Raw genomic sequence first — 6,000 nt, 5'->3', positions numbered from 1 at the left:
ATGTTGCAGTGAGCCGAGATAACACCACTGCACTCCAGCCTGGCGATAGAGTGAGACTCCATCTCAAAAAACAAACAAAAAACCAACCAACCAAACAAAAAACCTTATAACCACTAGAAATTTATTTCTCATGGTTCCAGAGACTAAGTCCAAGATCAAGGCACCAGTATGATTGGTGTCTGGTTAGGGCTGCTCTCTGCTTCCAAGACAGCACCTTGTTGCTACAGCCTCCAGAGGGGAGGAATGCTGTGTCTCATATTGGCAGAAGAGCAGAGAGTAAGAGAGAGCAAGAGGGAACTGAACTCACCTTTTATAATGGCTCCAATCCTACCCATGAGAATGGAGCCCTTGTGGTCTAATCATCTCTTAAAAGTTCCATCTCTTTATACTGTTACAACGGCAATTAAATTTTAATGTGCGTTTTGGAGGGGACAAACATTCAAGCCATAGCAGGTGGGCTGGAGAGGGGAGAAATTGATGTTTTGGCTGATTATTGCTTATACTTTTCAAATCGAGTGACCCCACTCATACATAAATATGGCTTGGTTAATGGCTTGGAATCTGGCCAATCATATGAGCAAAGGGAAGAAGGGCCACTCACCTTTCAAAGATGACTTTAACCCTTTTACCATCAACCACACATCTATAGAATCAGATTTTTTTATATTTTCTTAAATACACTTTATTCAGTTTCTTTTGAAGTATTATTAGTATCTGAAATTATTTTGTTACATTGTTCTTGTCCTTGTCATATGACTGGAATGTAAACTTCTTCAAGATAGGAGCTCTGCCTGTCTTGTTTTCTGTTATATCCCAGCCTTAAGAAGAGTACCTAATATTTAATACATACTTGGTGCTCAATAAATATTTGTTGGCTGACTGACCTGCTATCTCAGCAACAGCCACAAAGAGTCAAATAACAAGTATAAAGCATTAGAATCAGATTTTTAAGGTGACTCATTCACATTCAACATTCATGTTCTGAGTTGGAACCCAAGAGAGGAGCTTCATCTTCAGACACCACTCAGCAATCCCCTGTGTGCATCCTCACAGGTAGGTAATATAAAGTGATACGAATGCTTCATTTTTTAAAGAATCAAAAAATATCTAAATAATTGTTATTTGCTTTTTTTTTTTAGTTGGAGTCTCGCTCTGTTACCAGGCTGGAGTGCAGTGGTGAGATCTTGGCTCACTACAACCTCCACCTCCCAGGTTCAAGCGATTCTCCTGCCTCAGCCGCCCAAGTAGCTGGGATTACACGTGTGCAATTTTTGTATTTTTTGTAGAGATGGGGTTTCACCATGTTATCCAGGATAATCTCGGTCTCTTGACCTCATGATCTGTCTAAATTCTTCTTCTAGGGCTCCTAGGCCATATGAACCAGTCCCTGCCATTTCAGGACTGAGTCAGGCGAAGTGCTTAGGATTTGAGAAGCCCGTGGAATTTCTCAGGATGGAGCAGGTGCACAGGTAGGGGAGAAAGGGTCAGAAAGAAGTGCAGAAAAAAACAAGGAGATTATGGAGGGAGGAAAGAAGATGGGGCTGGGGAGACCAGAGAAGGCACAGACCCCTCACATTCTTCCAGTAGACTCTAGGGACCAAAAGGAGGCTCAGTGGACAAGAACAAGAACATTTGGACCATCTCTAGACTCTGTGAGCTCATGGTTAACCGATGGTGAGATGATTTCCTTCCCAGAAATGCTGGCCTGAGTTTGCCTCTCGTTTTTCTCATGCAAAGTTGTCTCACACAGATAGCATGTGAATGCATGATTTAGAATAAATGACCCAGATGAAGACTCTCTCCTTAATGGTCAGAGAAGCTCCAAAAATTACCAGCTTAGACCAGTGGTGGGGATAGCATGGAAGGAAACACAGCTACCTGAACATCGTTCGTGTAGCTTGAGAATTCTGGTACCCTAGAAACAGTCCACCCTCAGTTGCAGACCCTGGTTTCATCTCTGGCATTTCAGATCTCACTTGACCTCTAGCATGGACGGGTGTCCTGATATTTGGTCCCAATTGTCAGCTCTATCAGAAGCTCTCTACAGGGCGGGGAATTGTTAGACCAAACATGGTACATTCACACTCCTGATATCCTTCCAAGGACAGACACACATGGCAGACTGTTCACTAATAACAAGTCCCTTTTAGGAAATGTGAGCCAGTGTGGCTTCCACAAATGTAGAAACATTAAATTGCCAATTGTTCCACTCCTTTATTCCCCTATAAGAGAAAACCCTGAAGCACTGATTTAAAACAGAGGCATAATGATGGTGCTAAGTGGTTATCTGGAGCAGAGCCCTTCACCAACCAATGGGGCTTGTAACATCAATGATACATAGATTTTTAAGCCACTGAGATTCTGGTGGTAGTTATGACTATAACGTAACCTAACTTATGCTAACTTCAATACTTGCAAGCAGGAAAAAAGCATCGTTGTGAAGAGATTTTAATGGCATGTATATTAGTTATCCAGGACTGCTGTCATAAAGTACCACAGGCTGGGTGGCTTGACCCACAGGAATTTATTGTCTCATCATTCTAGAGGCTAGAAGTCTGAGAGCAAGGTGTCAGCAGGGTTGGTTTCTTCTGAGGCTATGAGGGAGAATCTGTTTCAGACCTCTCTCTTCGCTTCTGGGATTTTGCTGGCAATCTTTGGTGTCTCTTGGCTTGTAGAAGCATCACCCCAATCTCTGCCTTCATCATCACATGCTGTTTTTCCCACGTGCACATCTGTATCCGAAATTCCCTCTTTTATTAGGACAGCTTTCATATTGAGTTAGGTAATCACCCTATCCACAGATGACCTCATTTCAACTAATGACATCTGCAATGGTCCTATTTCTGAATCAGGTCACATTCTGAGGTACTGGGGTTTACAAGCTAAACAGACGGCTAATATACAAGTTTTCTGAAGGGACACAATTCAAACCATAACAGTGTAAAAGCATGGGCATATACCATAACATTAGTTCAAATAACAGGAAAGAAGTTGCACAATTGGGCTGGGCACAGTGGCTCATGCCTGTAATCCTAGCACTTTGGAAGGCTGAGGCGGGTGGATCACCTGAGGTAGGGAGTTCGAGACCAGCCTGACCAACATGGAGAAACCCCATCTCTACTAAAAATACAAAATTAGCCGGCGTGTTGGCGCATGCCACTAATCCCAGCTACTGAACTCCGGAGTGGGAGGTTGCAGTGAGCCAAGACCTGCTCAATAGCCTGAACCTGGGAGGTGGAGGTTGCAGTGAGCTGAGATGGTGCCATTTGCATTCCAGCCTGGGCAACAAGAGCGAAACTCCATCTCCAAAAAAAACGTTGCACAATAAAAGGACCCTAAATATGATACATGAACTATGAAATATATCAGATACATATATTAATATATAGATATTTGCATATAATTATATTTATATAAAAATATATATTACATGAAATATATATTATATAAAATATATTATTTTGTATAATTTTTAGATAATAAGGCTAGTTTTTCAGCATTTTACTATATTTTCACAATGAATATGTGCGATTCTTATAGAAACAAGTGCTGTTTTTAACAAATTGTTGTACTCTCTCTGTTTCTCCTGCTGTGCCCACCTGGCTGGGTCACTTGAGAGGCTACCAATTGTTGGAGGTTTGAGTTTTGCCACTTGTTTTTCTCAGGCAGAGTTGTCTCCCACAGATGGTGCATGAATGAATGATGTAAAATGAATGACATAGATGAAGACTCTCCTTCTTAATGGTCTAGGAAGCTCAAAATATAATCCGCTTAATCCAAAGATGGAGACAGTGTGGAAGAAAACACAGATTTCTCAAGGGAGCCAAGGACAGATAAAAATAATGTGGACACAGGGAGTGGATGGACGGAGAAGTCCAGGGTAAAGGGCTTTCCAAGTATCTCTCTGACATGGGTGCCTTGGAAACCTTCTTGTCCACCACCTAATATCCATCCTCCAAGGATCTATCAGCATCCTACTTCTTCCATGTAGACTTCCTTGACTCATTCCATCTTCAAAGATCTCCCTCTTCTTCCAGCTTCTACAGCACTTAGAGTCTAGACCAACAGGTTTCCTGTGGGGTCCTGGAGTCCACATACCCCATACCAGAAGTATTTCATGAACCGTCTCATCTCAGAGGAGGGAGGATGTACAATGCCCCATCCTGGCTTTGACCAAAACAGCTAAAACAATGTAACCTAATTTATGCACTTTGATATACAAACAACAGGTTCTGCTGCTATAACAAAAATTCTTTTGACAAGCTGCAGTATCCCCTCAGGTACTTTAGTTCTGAAGGACTGGAGACCACCAGGGTTTTGCCTTCACTGGGGTGGCAGGGTCTTCTGGCATCAGTGAGGGAGAGGCTAACCTTGCCCATCTGTGATGGGGCTGCTAGGGCCTGTCAGCCACGGGTTGCCATAGAGACAGTCATGAGATACTCAACAGTCTTGGCAACTGCACTGGGAGGTCTCTCCTCACTCAGCCCAAAGCAGGCAAGTTGCTGAAGACGTGCATCCTGATCTTTTGTTATTCAGAGACCTCAGAAACTGCTGCCCTGAGGATCCATGTAAAAAAACTTCTAGTACTTTCAGTACATTTTCCTGCTCTTTTGCCCTTTTCTGAGAAACAATACAAAGATAAAGCAAAACAAAGCAAGAACTCTGTTTGGACACATAAGTCAGAGGGGACTTGCAGTTGGTGAGCTGTTCAGAGAGGCACTGCCCAGACTTCAGGTCCTGGGGTTGGACAGGGTCTGTCTCCGTTCTGAGATATTTTTTCCTTGTCAGATGGTCATTTACCCAAATCCTCTAACTGCTGTCAGAATGCTCTTTCTAATGCTAATAAAACCAAAGATAATACTGCCTAGGCAAATGCTTTTTTCTCACTTCATAGATGTGAAAACTGAGGTTCAGAAAGACAAGTTACATGCCTTATATCACGCAGCTGTTGACTCAGAAGCTAATGCACTTAGCCCCTCTGCTATTCTGTCTCTTATGCTACATTGGAACTGTAACTTCTACTCACTGGTCATCACTCATTCTTTGGAGCAGTGCAGAGTGCTCCGTTTCACAGCCTTTTCCCTTGGAGAGAATGTGGGTGACATCTTCAGTGAACTGGGAGTGCCATGGGCCATTATGAGGAATGATGCTCAGAAGGCAGCCCAATGCCTCCCCTTGCGCTCCCAACTCCAGGCTAAACTTGTCTAGGTTCCCTTAAAAAGGGTAAGAGTTCCTGCTCATTATTCTCAACAAACAAGTGCATCTATCTTAGCTTCTTTCCAGAAAAAGGCAGAAAAGCCTTAATTGCTGCTCCTCCAGCCACTCACTCCATCATTAGGCTGGCAGAGGTGAAATGGACCTTCTACACCACATCATTGGCATATGCCCTGCCTGGTGCCCAGTGGGTGAGGAATAACCTACGAGGCTATACTCGGTCCCCTGATCCCAGAAGTGGTGGCAGCAACAGTAGCAACAACAGGTCATCTGTCTTTGAGCCGAGTTTGGGGAGACAATTTAGTGACAGATGAGATACCCCATTGGGCATTATTGCCTAAGTGTCAGGCATGGGTTAAAGTTTCTGGAATCTCATCTCTTTTTCTGCATTATGCCCTTGGAGAACAAAATCTATAATTTTGGAGAACAAAATCTGTAAGGATGTGGTATTTAAGGTGATGACTGTAATCTCCTCATCCAACTAGATCATTTTACTGGTGAGGAAATAGATCCAGAGAGGTGACACCATGTTTTCAGCTAGTGGCAGCACCAGGAACTAAATTCAGGTCTGTCCAAATCCAAAGCCCGCTCCCTTAACCATCACCACAATAAAGTTCATATTGGTCTCTGGCATCGACCAGCACCCTGACTTTGAGAAACGCTTCAATCGGCCATCATACAAGTACCTCACAGTGTTATCTCCATCTATGGAGTTGCTGTTAAAGCAGGAATGGCCGGAAACGAACCTCTCGAACACCGAACTGAGGAAGGAAGTGGTTTTTTATT

The sequence above is a fragment of the Aotus nancymaae genome, unplaced genomic scaffold (assembly GCF_030222135.1).
Source record: "Aotus nancymaae isolate 86718 unplaced genomic scaffold, 86718_ANA_hifiasm-v0.15.2.pri h1tg000018l, whole genome shotgun sequence".
Lineage (NCBI taxonomy): Eukaryota > Metazoa > Chordata > Mammalia > Primates > Aotidae > Aotus > Aotus nancymaae.
This window is presented reverse-complemented; position numbering follows the sequence as displayed.